The sequence below is a fragment of the Typopeltis vanoorti genome, chromosome 17 (genome assembly GCF_054136105.1).
Source record: "Typopeltis vanoorti isolate ZY-2024b chromosome 17, IOZ_Tvanoo_1.0, whole genome shotgun sequence".
NCBI classification, from domain to species: Eukaryota; Metazoa; Arthropoda; class Arachnida; order Uropygi; family Thelyphonidae; genus Typopeltis; species Typopeltis vanoorti.
Window position 1 is genome coordinate 56,453,140 of NC_143565.1, and position 15,074 is coordinate 56,468,213.

General features: G+C 37.0%; 1 protein-coding gene across 1 annotated transcript in view; it reads right to left on the reverse strand.

The window, feature by feature from the left end:
• Positions 1-15,074, reverse strand: part of LOC150097411 (uncharacterized) — a 108,607-nt gene that overhangs the window by 62,960 nt on the left and 30,573 nt on the right. The window contains exon 2 of the mRNA XM_090407664.1: positions 4,514-4,549. The gene's annotated coding sequence lies outside the window, so the exon portion shown is untranslated. The remainder of the gene's footprint in view (positions 1-4,513; positions 4,550-15,074) is intronic.

Sequence of the window (15,074 nt, forward strand, 5' to 3'; positions counted from 1 at the left end):
TATACCAATGCCAGGAGTACTCGGAATAAGGGAAAGGAATTGGTTGCACTGATAGCATCAGCCTGGCCAGAGATTATTGGAATCACAGAGACGTGGTTGACAGAAGAGGATATAATAACAGGAATAGAAGTTGCTGGGTACAGCATTTTTCGGCAGGATAGGAAGAGAAAGCGTGGTGGTGGAGTACTGCTTATGATAAGTGACAACCTATGTCCTCTAAGTGACATTAATGATTTTGAAAGCATATGGTGTGGGGTGAAGGTGGGCAAGACAGGATATTTAGTGGGGTGTTGCTACAGACCAAGGAACACATAGGATGGGGTCCAGAAGATGTTGAGACAGTTGAGTGTGGCAAGTGCAAGAAGAACGATTGTTATGGGAGATTTTAACTACAACAGTATAGATTGGGGAAAGGAAGATGCATGTAGCAATAAGGGAATGGAATTTCTAGAATTCTTGAGGGACAAATATCTTAGGCAACATTTAACAGAGAGAACAAGAGGTTCAAAAGTTTTGGATTTGGTTATAGCATCCGAAGAGCTGATAATAACTGAGATGATATCTCTCCCACCAGTTGGAGAGAGTGAACATATGGTTTTGACTTGGAAAATGAATAGACATGCAGGAGTATCAAAGAGACGGGAATGTATGTGGAATTATAAAGCAGGTGATTATAATAGTCTTAGACATCAACTTGGGGAAGTTTCATGGAGGGAGGAATTGGAAGGCTGGTATATCATTAGTGCATGGGAAATTGTAGAAGAATATTTGTTAGCAGCAATGGTAAGTTATATACCATGAGTGAAGAAAAGAACACAATTTGGAGTAAAGTGGATGACAAACAATATTAAACAGGAATTGCATGCGAAAAAGAAGCTATGGAAGAGATAAAAGGAGACAGGTGAAGAGCAGATGCATGAAGAATATAAGACACAGGCCAGATGAGTGACTAGTATGGGAAGGAAGGTGAAACTGGAATATGAGAAAAGATTGGCCCTTAGATCCAAGGAAAATCCTAGGGAATTTTTTAGCTATGTGGCCAATAGAAGGAGAAATGACTGTGTTAGAATGACATTGGGGGATAAAATTGGGAATAGGGTGACTGATGCAGAGGACATAGTGGAATTGTTCAATGAACATTTTATTGGAGTATTTCATCCTGGAAGAGTCAATTTGAATACTAGAGGGATAGAGCAGGTTCGAGGTTTAGAGGTGCAGGAGAGTATGTTGCACATACTGAGTACTCTGGATGTTAGTAAAGCTGTGGGATGGATGGTATTTCACCATGAGTTTTGAGAGAATGTGCTAAGGAATTGACAGTGCCCTTGACCTGGCTTTTCAATGAAGGTCTGGCTGTGGGAAAGGTGCCCATGGAATGGAAGGAAGGTAAGATAGTGCCATTGCATAAGGGGGGTAGCAGAGTGGACGTGTCTAATTACAGGCCAGTTTGTGTGTGTCATCAGTAGTTAGTAAGATCTTGGAGAAAGTAGTGAGGCACCATAAACAACATTGGGTAGATGAGAGTAATGTTATCAGTGAGAGTCAACATAAATATGTGAAGGGGTGCTATTGTTTTAGCAATATGCTAGCCTTTTATGATAAAGTTACAAGAGCATTAGATGAGGGAAAGGCATATACTGCCATTTTCCTAGACTTAGCAAAAGCATTTGACAGGGTGCCACATGATAAGCTGATATTCAAGTTGCATCACATGGGTCTGGATGTCAGATTGGTCAACTGAATTCAGGATTGGCTGTCCGATAGGTATCAGAGAGTTGTGTATGGTGGAGCAATATCAAAAAGGCAGAAGGTTACAAGTGGTGTTCCACAGGGCTCGGTGCTGGGACCTATATTGTTTAACCTTTATATCAATGACATTGTCCGTGAATTGCAAGGGGATATTCATTTGTTTGCAGATGATGCGAAACTGGGAAGGGTTATTAGTAATAGTGCAGATGTGGTATCCCTGCAAGAGGATTTGAATAAGCTAGACAGATGGGCAAATGAATGGGGGTGTCAGTTTAATGCAGCAAAAAATAAGGTCTTGAGGTTTGGGACACATAGATGGGTCACTGCATACCCCATGGGAGGAGTCAAACTGAGGAAGTAGGAGAGACAAAAGACCTGGATTTGATGATTGATAGAAACCTAATATTTAGGGGACAAATTGCAAAGGTATTGAAGGTAACACAGAGGATTGTTGCAATAATGAGGACACTGACCTGCAGAGATAAAATGGTTATCATTCTGTTGTATAAGACTCTGATCAGACCACACTTAGATTATTGTTCTCAGATCTGGTCCCCAGGATTTGAAGGGGATAAATTAACTGTTGAAAGGGTATAAAGGTGGATAACAAAGATGGTGTCAGGACTGTACAATGTTAGTTATGAGGATTGGATGAGGGAGTGTGCGTGTGGACTGCAGAGTTTGGTGGATAGAAGAAGGAGGGGTGATATGATTGAGACTTTTAAACTGTTGAGAGGCGGTTACAGGGTTGACACTGGAGAGTTCTTTTGCTTGGTTGAACAGCGGGAAGGAGTCATGACAAGGGGCCATCCGTGGTAGTTACAAAAGGAAACTGTGAGAAAGAGGGTGAGGATTGGTTTCGTTGCATGGAGGGTGGTTGAACAATGGAATGCATTGCCTGATATAGTGGTGAGAGGGAGAACGGTCAATGCATTTAAGGAGTGGTATGATAGACTTTGTGTTTCCTAGGAGGGACCTCCCTCAACGAGTCTTGATAGGCTTGTGTTTCTTATAAAGGACCTCCCACGATGAGTCTTTTGACTCCATGGAGGCCTGAATAATAATAATAATAGTAATGCTAGTTAACTTACTTTCAGATGGAAAAAAAAACTTCATAAAGGTTCCTCACATGTAGATGGGATTCAAACTCAAATCTTTAATAACAATCAAAGAGAAATGAAAATACCAAATGAAATACAGAAGTGGAGAATAGTTGGGGGGGAGGGAGAGATAGAATTATTCAGAACAAAAGCCGGTTAATCAAAATTTATCCATAATAGAAAAGGAACTGGTTATTTGTAAATATGAATAATTATAATTGTGTGTTCATTAAGCAGTTTTTTTCACATTATCCAAGAAATATATGAAACAATACAATGAACATATCAATAATCACTTGGACGGTGGTCAGCCATAACAGGACTTTTGTGAGAAAGAGTTACATGTGGAACTATAAAGCAGGTGATTATGGCAAACTCTTAAGGTTGCTTGCAACAATATCACAGAATAAGGAACTGCTTGGGAATAAAATCAATGTTGTTTGGTCTCTGCCAGATACTTCCTGAGAGTATTTAAAAGGTCAGGAGATTAAATAAGGTAGGTGTAAAATGGGTGACTGAGAAGATGACGTGTGCAATCTGGGGAAAAAAGGCATTCTAGAGACAGCACAAGATGATTGGTGATAATCAGTTATAAGAGGAGTACAAAGAGCAAGAAAGGAAGGTGACTCCCTTAGTAAGGATAGCAAAAGTGCAGTTTGAGCAAATAACGCTAAAAGAAATCTTAGTGATGATGCTGGTCAGTGATAGTAGAAGAATGACAAACACTGAGGAATATATAGTAGAGGTGTTTAATGAGCAGTTCATTAAAGTATTCCATCCTATGATTGTAACATAATGCAGAACTTAAGAGAAGTGGGAATGGGGGAGGAACCACTGATAGTAAGTGAGAAGGAGGTATATGAGGAAATGAGTAAACTTGATCTCAACAAGGCCATGGGACATGGTATATTGGAGGTGGAAGATATGAAGGATTGGGGGGGGGGGGGGTATATTGGATAGGGACTTGAAATTTCATGGACATTTTGCTACAATTGTGAGGATAACACAGCGGATTATGGGAATAATGTGGAGAACAATGACGTGTAGAAGTAAGGATGTTTTGATTCCATTGTCCAAGACTTTTATCAGGCTGCATAGGGATTACTGTGCACAGAATTGGTCACCAGGTTTTCGTAAGGATGATGAGATGTTGAAGAAAGTTCAGAGACGATTGACTAAGTTGGTTTCTGGTCTCTGGAATGTTGAATATGAGGCCAGGTTGAGAAAATATGAATTACAGAGCCTAGTGGATAGAAGGAAGAGCAGAGACATGATCGAGACACATAAGTTGGAAAGGAGTAATTACCAGATTAGTGTGGATGAGATTTTACATAGAATATCTGGAGACAGGGGGAGAACAAGAGGCAATCCTTGGAAGCTGTATAAGGTGGGCACGAGAAAGGGGATGAAGAATAGACTTTTTACATGGAGAGTGGTTGGTGATTGGAATGCATTGCCTGAGAGTGTGGTGAGTGCAGGACAGTGAATGCATTTAAGTCAAGATACGATGAACTGTGTATGTGAGAGTAGGACCTCCCACGATGAGTCTCTTGACTCCATGGAGGTCTGTTAATAATAATAATGATATATACAGAGTAGGAGCATCCAAAAATATGATGCAGGGAAGAAATAAAAACATAGCAGTGGGAAAGAAAAGTACTTACTCTGTCTGAAGCTTGTGTCATGATGCAAGTTTCAACCTACAGAGGAAGATATAGAAAAATTAATGTGGAGGATGGGGAACATAAAATAAAACAGTATGATCAAATTTGTTTATGTAATAAAAGCAAGTGTTGAAGGGTCAATGAGTACAGAAAAGAATAATAGTTTAACAATTAAGCTATGCTACACCAAATTCTGAATTGGTTGCATTAAATTTCATTAACATATCATGATTAGTTAAAATGTCCACTGAAAACATTATTCTAATATCATTGCTTCCTTTTTCTGAAATCTGATCTGGTCTGCATAATAAAAATTGTGTTTTAGTAGAAAAGAAATATAGTTTTTATTTTTTTTATTTCTTTAGTTATTTTTCTGTTTACACCAACGAGAAAGTATCACTGATGCCAACTGAGCAGCAAAAATCCAAGGGTGAAAGGGGGGGGGGGGATAAAAATTACTCCTTGCACCACCAGCAACAATAAAGAATAATCAAAATTATTCATTATTGCTAGAAAATAATTTGATTTTAAAAAATGTATTTTTTTTTTCAATAAAGAAACCCAAAACATTGAACAGAATGGTGTCTATAAAAATCTGTTGAATGAATGAAGGGCATTAAATTTTGTTTTCCGAAGAAATGCTTTTTGATGTCTAGTATGCGATCACCACTCTGTTTACTAGACCTGAATGGCCTGAATGGTATATCATGCTTAGTCTAAGATCGGGAGAAAAGAATTATCTAACACAATTGAACTACCCTTAGCCTGTAAAACTAAATGTACTATAGGTTGCTGACTTTACAGGGGTAATATCCTAAAATACAAAAACATTGTTGTTGATGCTTTGTAGGATTAAAAGAGGCAACTAGGTGATTAAAATCTGCTAAAAATAACAGCGCTGGCAAACCTAATTGAGGAGGAAAATGTAAAGAGAATGAGATTTATGAAAATTACAAACATATAGATTGATTCAAAATGCTATGGAAACACCACAAATGTGAGCTGTTAATAATATTTGTGGGCCTTCCTTTTCCAAAGATAAATTATGGTAATGGAAAAATAAAAACTTTCATTACTCAAATTATATTATTTGAAAACTTTCTATGTTATCAATGTTGGTAATTATAAATTTCAAAATCATGAAAAATAAACTCAACTGAAACTTTTTTGCATCAGTTTCATGCAATAAAATATAATAAATTACCAGCTTTATTCTGTCATATTATGTAATTAATTTATGACATGCCAAAACAAGTCACCCTTTTTACAGTGTTTCAAATAAAGTATCCTTATTTATAACAATCTGTACTGCTTCTCTGAAGCAGTACAGATTGCTGTGAATGAGGAATAAATTAAATTAAAATTGCATTAATGAGAATTGGATGGTACAAAATGTGAAATAATTCAGTCAATGACGTTATTCAATGATGAATAACATCATTGAAATTCAATGAAAGAAGTTATTCAATTATGTTTATTTTGCTCATTTCATAAAATAGTGTGATACAAAAAGTTTTAATAATGGCAAACCGTGAGTAGACATATAAATATAAAATTAATAATGGAAAAACTCACGTAAAAAGATTATTTAATAGTATAATTTTAATTTTTGCCTATTAATAGTATAATTTTTAAGATAACCACCTAAGATAACTAAAAAGGTCAATAAATTTCCCAGAAAAAAAAAAAAAAAAAAAAAAAAAAAAAAATTATATATACAATAAAAAGTTAGGAAAGATTAGCTGAATTACAAAGTACTATCTCTCATAAAGGGGATAGACGTAAACCATCAGATCTGCTTAAGTTAGGCGAGTGAAGTAAAGTTTCACATATTTCTTTATAAAGCCGTTTCATGAGGAACTGACTTTTGTGATGAAGGACTCTTGTCATTTTCCAATGAACTCTATGTCTAGTGATGATGGCATGTTCTGCAAATCCAGACTGTTCAAGGCATTGAATATAAGACTGGTGTTCTTCTAGCCGAATAGAGGCAGATCTTCCTGTTTGTCCGAAATAAGATAATCCACAAGAGCAAGGAATCTGGTAAACACCTGGATAATTAAGATGTGGAAGCTTGTCCTTAGGAGAAGTGAGAAAGGTGGAGATTTTTCTGAACAGTCGAATCACAACAAAAATATTCATTAGTTTTAAAACTTTTACCAGGTGTTTATCAGATTCCTTAGTTATCTTAGGTGGTTATCTTAAGTAGCTACTACTTAGGTGGCACTTTTTGGAATTGTCAGTTATTGTTTAATTTGAGCTTAAAATGTACTGAAGATGCCTGTGACACACAGGCGAAAATTATACTATTAAATAATCTTTTTACGTGAGTTTTTCCATTATTAATTTTGTATTTTTATGTGATACAAAAACATATCACAAGGAGATGTCAGAGATCCAGGTGATCAATGGAGGTAATGTTCAAACATGTTGGCCTGTGTGTAGGACCAATAGCTGATACTGCCATACAGCCCTGTCTACAGCAGAATGCAACTGATCTGTCAAAACGTTTCACACATGATGTGTGATTTTGTCTTTCAATTCCACCAGGTGAAGAACTCTGTCCCAATACACCATTCTTTTGAAGTAATACCCAAACTAAAAGTCACAGAAGTTAAGGTATGGTGAACATGGTAGCCATTTCATAGAAAATTAGCGACTAATTACTCCATCCTCTGTGAAATGTTGATGCAATCATTTGAACTTCATGTCCTATGTGGAGTGGTGTTCCATCTTGCATTAACACTGTTATGTACAGGCACCCCACTGCTGCAGTTGTGGGATGATGAAACTGCTCAACATGTCCTGTTTTATAGGACTGATGCAGGGGAAATATTTTAGCACTAGGCTAGAATGGCCAGAACAAGGGATCCTCCCTGGAAGTTAAATAAAGGTGTGTTTAGTAGGGTATGTGAGGACCAGATTTTTTTGCTTGGAAAGTTGTGAATGAGTGGAATGGGTTGCCAGTCAGTTGTGAGTGCTTTGTCTGTTAATGGGTTGAAATAGAAGTATGAAAGATTATGTGAATAGTTTGGGTCTCCTGCAATGTCTACAGACTCCATGGAGGTGCCTGTACAATAATAAAAATAATAATAAATGAGCAGCCATGACTGTGCAGGTCACATGTCCAGTTTAATGTATTTCTTTGAAGAAAAACAGTCCAATAACAAACCTGGCAGTGAATTCTATCCATATTTATTTTTAGTGAACATAAGGAAGTTTGCTGAAAAATGCACTGGGATTCTCTCTAGCACAGATGTGACAATTTTGAATGTATACTGTTCCACAAACATGAAAATATGGGATGTTCCAAGGCCAATCCTTGCCACCTCCATGCATGCCCAGAAATGTCAATGCAAATGTTTCTAAGATGCTGGTGTTGTGTCCCAATTTATGATTTCTACTGTAATCTTACAAATTCCTTTTATCTATATTCTTCTAACTTCTATGCCCGAGATTTTACCAAAACTTATACCAATATCTAAGCTATTGCTCCCCGTAGTACCCCTAATATTTGTATTTATACTGCGCCTTTTGGGATATTTAGTTTAGGATATTACATACATAAACAAGGAGAAAGAACTCAAATATATCTTAAAGTGTAACTATTGCAGTCGTGACACTTAACTCGAATCTCAACTTAAATTTTCCGCGTGACTAAGTACAATATTTTCAAGTGGTTATCAACTGCACCATTTATGTTGTCATAAATAGGGAGAGAGTCAATCTCGAATATATCTCTTAGTATTTAAATATTATTGCAGTCGTGACTCTTAATCTCTTTCCTCAACATTAAATTTTCCCGCGTGATTAGGTACGATGATTTTAAGTGGTGCATTGGATTAGCAACATCAGACAACTCTTTTATCATTGAACAAAAGGTTTATTAAGTTTCTAAACATGGTACAATTCAAATACTAAACTAAAATGCTTATAGACTAACATTAAATCATTACAAGTAATATGGCTATTTGTGATTATGCCGCCATACACATTAATTCATAAATTCACCTGATGTGAACAAATTAGATCAATTCACACTATCTGATTATTCATACTGAAGTAGATTAACAAATCATTCACTGCTAACACATACTTGTGACATTTCAATTATTTTATACATTACATTAGGCATTCAATTCTTAGGATACGTAATTACTTAATTCACACTATTCCGTTATACCGTTATTTGCACTAACACACAATTATGTCATTTAAATATCTTGTGCCATATAATAAACATGCAAAAATACCTTAGGACTCTTAATCATTCACAAATCTTTAACACTAGTCAATCTACACATAACACATTCTATCATATACTAAAGTCCTAGTATGACTTCAACAGTTCTGTATTGGAATCACGATACTTTACACAGACAAATTTCTAGCTAACATAGGTTATGATTTACAGTACCTTTCTTGAGCTTTTCGTATGGGCCTTTATTCCTTTCCAAACGAAACTCTGGTATAACTTCTCGTAACTCTGGAATACTTTAACACACATATATTTGCTCTACTATTAGCAACGAGGACATCGATCTCTTTACAGCTTTCTGCTTTGCGTAGTTATCACTAGCATCGAAACGAGAAGATCCCTCCTTTTCTAGGGCTCTATGGCAATTTTTTCTTTGCTTCCTACTCGGGAAAAACGGGAATCGAAATCCCGCTCACTTTCGTTTCCGTGTTGTGACGAGGAGATATCACCCCTGTCGCCACTCAGGAAAACCCCGTGACATCCACCAGAACCAAAACCAAACTCCAAGGCCAAAAGCGACTATCCATAAAAAGCCCCTTCCGTGGGGTTACCAACCCTTTTATAGCTGCTCCCCTAACGGCACCTTTTCTTACTTCCTTTCTCCTCCTTTGACTTGTTTTTTAATCATCGACCAATTAGGGTGGCGTTTTCTCGCCAAACATCATTTGATCGGCAAGCCTGTTCTCAATGTTTCAATCCGGGGATCGGCCCTAAGCGATAGCTTTGCTTTTCTTGTGCTAGCCTGACTTAATCCCCTTTCAAACTTTTTCTATGAATTCTACTTAATAACTTAATCTCTCACATAAAGTATTTTATGACTCGCCCATCTCTACTTATTTACTTAACTCTCTCATTTTTAATCGTATTACAATATTAATCTATACTCTCCTTTGTTAGCTACTTATTTAGTTAGAATTCCTTATTTTAAGTCATATTACAATATTAATACATTCCTTCCTTTATCAGCTACTACAACAACCCTTACGTTTTATACATATTACTGGATGCAAGAAATTTTCCATTAAATAATTCATTTCTTCATGCAGGGGTTTTAATTTATGATATTTATTCTTCATGTTACACCATGATGGCTGAGAATACTATATTCCTAAGATATCAGGTGTAACACTGGCATCTCAGTTTTCAACTCTTGGCTGTGGCTGAGTTTATACAGGTAGCATTGAAATGCTTTACGCAAAGTTCTCCAAAGTAGTGTGTACGGCAAATCTGTCTTGCTATGGCATGTGCATTGCATGAACCTACAGAAATCTCATTTGACTGCTCAACAATTGCAGTTGCTGAATCTTCAGGATAAGCAGTTTGACAATTTTGACTGGACTGCCAAAAATTCCTCCCTCTTGTTTCGAATGCTTTGGGACAACAGGAAGGAATTTTTGGCATTAGTTAGTTCATTCTGGTCAAAGGTTATTCGCATTGATGAGATGTGGATGACAGAAGATGATAGAGTTAATGGGAGAGAATGTGAAGGGGGGGGGGTATAGCGCGTGTGTGGGGGGGTGGGGGGGGGTGGGGGGTGTTCACTGAGGATTGAGAGAAAAGAATGGGGGAGGAGTGTTATTGATGAACAGCCGATGAACTGCAAAGAAGAAAATAGAAGTTCAACTGCAGGCCATTAAAATAGCGTATTTGAGGCTATCTGGTATGAGAGAGAGACCAGCAGAACAATACAGTTGGATGCTGCTATAGGCCAGGGGGATGAAAAAGTTGATGGGGATAGTATGCATTGACAAATAGGTTCAATGAGTGTAGGGCAGGTTATTATTATGGGAATTTCAACTATGGAAACATAAATTTGAAGGAAGAGAGGACATGTGGGAGGAAGGAAATGAAATGTATTCAGTTACTAAGGAATAATTACCTGAAATAGCATGTGCTGGAATATACTAGGAGTTTGAAAGTGCTATATCTAGTAATGGCATCTGAGAATTTGTCTATAACCTACATGACCACACTGCAGCTAACTAGTGAGAGTGATTAAATGTGTGGAATTTTTAGTCAAGAGGGGCTATATGTGGAATTACAGGGCTGGTAAGTATGACAAACTTAGGAGACTGTTTGGATCAGTAGCATGGTATATGAAAATGCAGTTGAATGTTGATAGTGCATGGGAAGTGGTAAAGGAGTATTTGAGGACTTACATAATACACACATGAAAGATTATGTGAATAGTTTGGGTTTTCTGCAATGTCTTCAGACTTCATGGAGGTGCCTGTATAATTACAATAATAATAATAAGACAAGCAGGTGAAAAGAAGTACTGTCACAGAGTTCCTGAAAGATTTGTGACTTTTGTTGATTTATTTGAAGTATTTTCTTAGATTTAATTGTGTATTTTTAGTATATTATTGTCGTTTTATTAGTATAGTTATTGTACTAAAGTGTTTTAGTACAATAACTAAATAAAAACATAATTTCAGAGAAAATATTAGTTTTTACTACTCTTGAAAATGGTGCCAAAAACTCTTCGTAACAAGGCAGTGACTAAAGCTAAAGTTGATACTGAGGAAAGCGTTTGTCCTGAACAAAACCACTGCTGCAGTGATGATGATAATTTATCTGAGGATACGCTGACATTAGAAATAGCTCGGTTAAATGAAATTATTAGGAAATCGACCAGGGAATTGGAAAAGGTGGAAAAGCATTTGTTTAAACTTCGACAGGATAAGAAAAAGGATGAGAACAACAAACAGGCAAGAAAATACTGAACTTGGTAATCAAAATATTAATAACAACAAGGTAAGTCAGTTAATATCTAAGAAAAAAGAGGTAATATGGTATGGTGACTAAATTTTAAAATTTGAGCTTGCCGAGGGAGTCACCACTTCTAGTTTCCCAGGGAGCGAAAATTAAAAATATGACAAACGTAACTGAAAACCAAAAAAGAAATGGTAGTGCTGGTAGGTACAAATAATTTAAGTGTTGACAAACATGGTATGAGAGAAGATATGAAAGGTCTGTTTGGAAGAAGCGAGAAAGAAATGTGAAAGAGTAAAAATTGTAGGATTACTACTTAGATATGATAGTATTGAGTTAAGAAGGGTGATGATAGCAAATGATTTCATGCAAAGGCTATGTAGAAGATATGGATGTGACTTTTAAGACGTGTGGGGTGTGTTTGATGGCAGAAAAGGTTTGTATAAGAATGATGGCCTGCACTTGAATTCATTTGGCATCAAAAGCCTGGAGAAATTGCTTCTTGGTATGAGACTTAATGCAGAGCAGAGAGTCAAGGAAACTAGATCATCAAGGGAAGAATGGGGAAAATGTGTGTGAAAGTTCAGTAAGTTGTGATTGTCTGAAAATACTAGAGGTGGTGGTCTGCGGTAGATGGCGTTGGCATAGATGATGAAGGTAGTTGCATTTGGTGGAGATGGAAAGTTGTAGAGTAGGTACCCTCCCTCAATGAGTCTTTGGACTCCCTGGAGGTGTTACGTAATAATAATAATAATAATAATATAAAAAGTATGTCTGGGGAGGGAAAAGAGAAAATTCTAGAACAAGATCAAATACAATGCATATCTAATTATAAGAATAGGCTAGGTTGTAATTTATTATGTCTATACACAAATGCCAGAAGCATTAGAAACAAAGGGGTGAGTTTGTTGCTTTATTGAATATGATGTGGCCTAAGATTGTTGGCATTGGTGAAACCTGGCTATCAGAATCAGATATGGTAAGTGGGATCGAGTGTAACGGATATACTATTTTTAGGAATGACAGAAGAGATAGGAGAGGAGAAGGAGGAGTGCTACTAATGATATCAGATGACTTAAGTCCGGTTAGGGTAGAAATACAAGAAAACAATGATGATAACAATGTCCCATGTAGCGATGAGTTTGAGTCTATTTGGTGTGAGGTGGTGGTTAACAGAATGAAATATATGGTGGGATGTTGCTACAGTCTGGCAGCTCAGTTGTAGGGGATGAAGAAATGAATCGCCGATTTAGCCCTATGGGTACCAAGCGAATGATTATTATGGGTGACTTTAATTTTCCAAACATTGATTGGATAGAAGAGAAATCATATTATCAGAAAGAACAGGAATTTATTGAATTGTTGCAGGATACCTTTCTCAAGCAGCATGTGAAAGAAGGAACTCGAGGTCAAAGAGTGTTGGATTAGCTCATAGCATCAGAAGGGATCTCTGTCAAGAATATGGCTATTTTACCACCATGATCATTGGTGACAGTGATCATGCTGTTCTTTCTTGGGAAGTATCTACTTGTATTGAAGCTCCAATTAAATCAGGCTACATGCTGAATTAAAAGCTGGAAATTATGAACAACTTAGAAGAATACTATCTTTGGTCCCATGGTATCAATAACTGAATGGAAAAAATGTCAGCAATGCATGGGAATCTTTGAAAATGTGCTTAAATGAGGCGGTATCTGAATGTATCCCTAGTGTTTGAAGAATAAATAGGTTGGGAGTGAAATGGATGTGCAGCCTTATTAAGCTAGATCCACAAGAAGAAGATGATGTGGAAAAAATATCGTGAAAATAAGAGTGCCAGGAGTTACGAAATATATAAAGCTGAGGCCAGAAAAGTAACAAGTATTGTGAGAAAAGCTAAAACGGAGTATGAAAAGAAATTGGCCATTGGCCTGCAAGCTAAAGGCAATCCAAAAGAATTTTATCGTTATGTCGCAAGCAAAAGAAAGAATGAATGTGGAAGAATAACTTTATTGAATGCAGATGGTACACGGGTGTCGGAAGCTAAGGAGATTGTTCAGTTAATGAGTGCTCACTTTGCTAAGATATATCAACCAGGTGTATGTAGTATGGTGCACAGTGCTACTGCTACGTTGGATGAAGAGTTAGAAGTTCATGAAAATGAGGTTGAAGAGCTTTTGCATAACCTGGATAAGAATTTGTCAATAGGGACGGATGGAATATCTACCCGTTTGTTAAAGGAATGTTCAGCTGAATTGGCTAAGCCTTTCACACATTTGTATAACTTTAGTCTCAGCTGAGGAATGATACCATAGGAATGGAAGGAATGTATGATAGTTCCATTGAACAAGAGTAGTGCAAAAACTGATATCTAACTACCGACCTATTAGTATCTCTGGTGTGGTATGAAGATTTTAGAGAAGTTGGTAAAAACTCGCATACAGAAATGGGTAGACAAGCATTCTATACTCTGCAGGGAACAGCATGGGTTTACTAAAGGAAGGTCATGTTTTAGCAATTTGCTCATATTTTATTACAATGTTATGGCCGAGTTGGATAAATGGAATGGATACACTATGATAATGTTGGATTTTTCTAAGCCATTTGATAGGATACCACATGATAGGCTGTTGTGTAATCTGGAGAATATGGGATTGGAACATAATCTATTGACATGGATCAGGGGATGGTTAACAGACAGATATCAAAAAGTGGTATACAGTGGGTGTGAATCTACCAGATTTAAGGTAACCAGTGGTGTACCTCAGGGTTCAGTCCTTGGGCCATTATTGTTCAATCTATACATTAATGACTTCAAGCAGGGTCTATCATCAGATATGCAACTGTTTGCTGATGATGCGAAGATGGGCAGGGCAATCAGGGATGCTACTGATATTCAGCAATTACAAAATGATTTGAATAGACTGGAAATCTGGGCAAACGAAAATGGCTGTCAGTTTAATGTTAGTAAGTGTAAAGTTAGGAGTGATTAGAGTTCCAGCAGCATATTATATTAGCAGGGTTATGCTACAAGAAACTGAAGAGGCAAGGGTCTTGGTGTATTGGTGGATAAGAATTTAAAGTTCAAAGCAAATACAACATGTTTGGATAAGGAAGTAATTTTGCCTCTTTATAAGGCTTTGATAAGACAACACTGGATTACTGTGCGCAGATTTGGTCTCCCGGGTTCCAAGGAGATAAAAAAGCTGTGGAAAGGGGTGCTAAGAAATGTTACAAAGATTATATTCTGATTATGGGATTTAGGTTATGAGGACAGATTGCGAGTATGTGGATTAGAGACTTTGGTTAACAGGAGAAAGAGGGGTGATATGATAGAGGTCCAGCGCTAGTTTTATCATTAGGCGACCCTAGACAATCACCTAGTGGTGCTAAGACTTCGGGGCACCAGATTTTGCTACATAGTTCGGGGAAAAATTACAACCTTCGGAAAAATTAGTAAAATCTTGATTAATAAGTCAAGATTTTACTAATCTGAGATAAGTCAAGCAGTCCAGATACTCTCTGATGATCCTACATTATTTTTGCCTTTCTCTATTTCTTCCACTCCCCTGCTCCTTGTATACTTAACCTCAAGAGCAGAGATTTTTC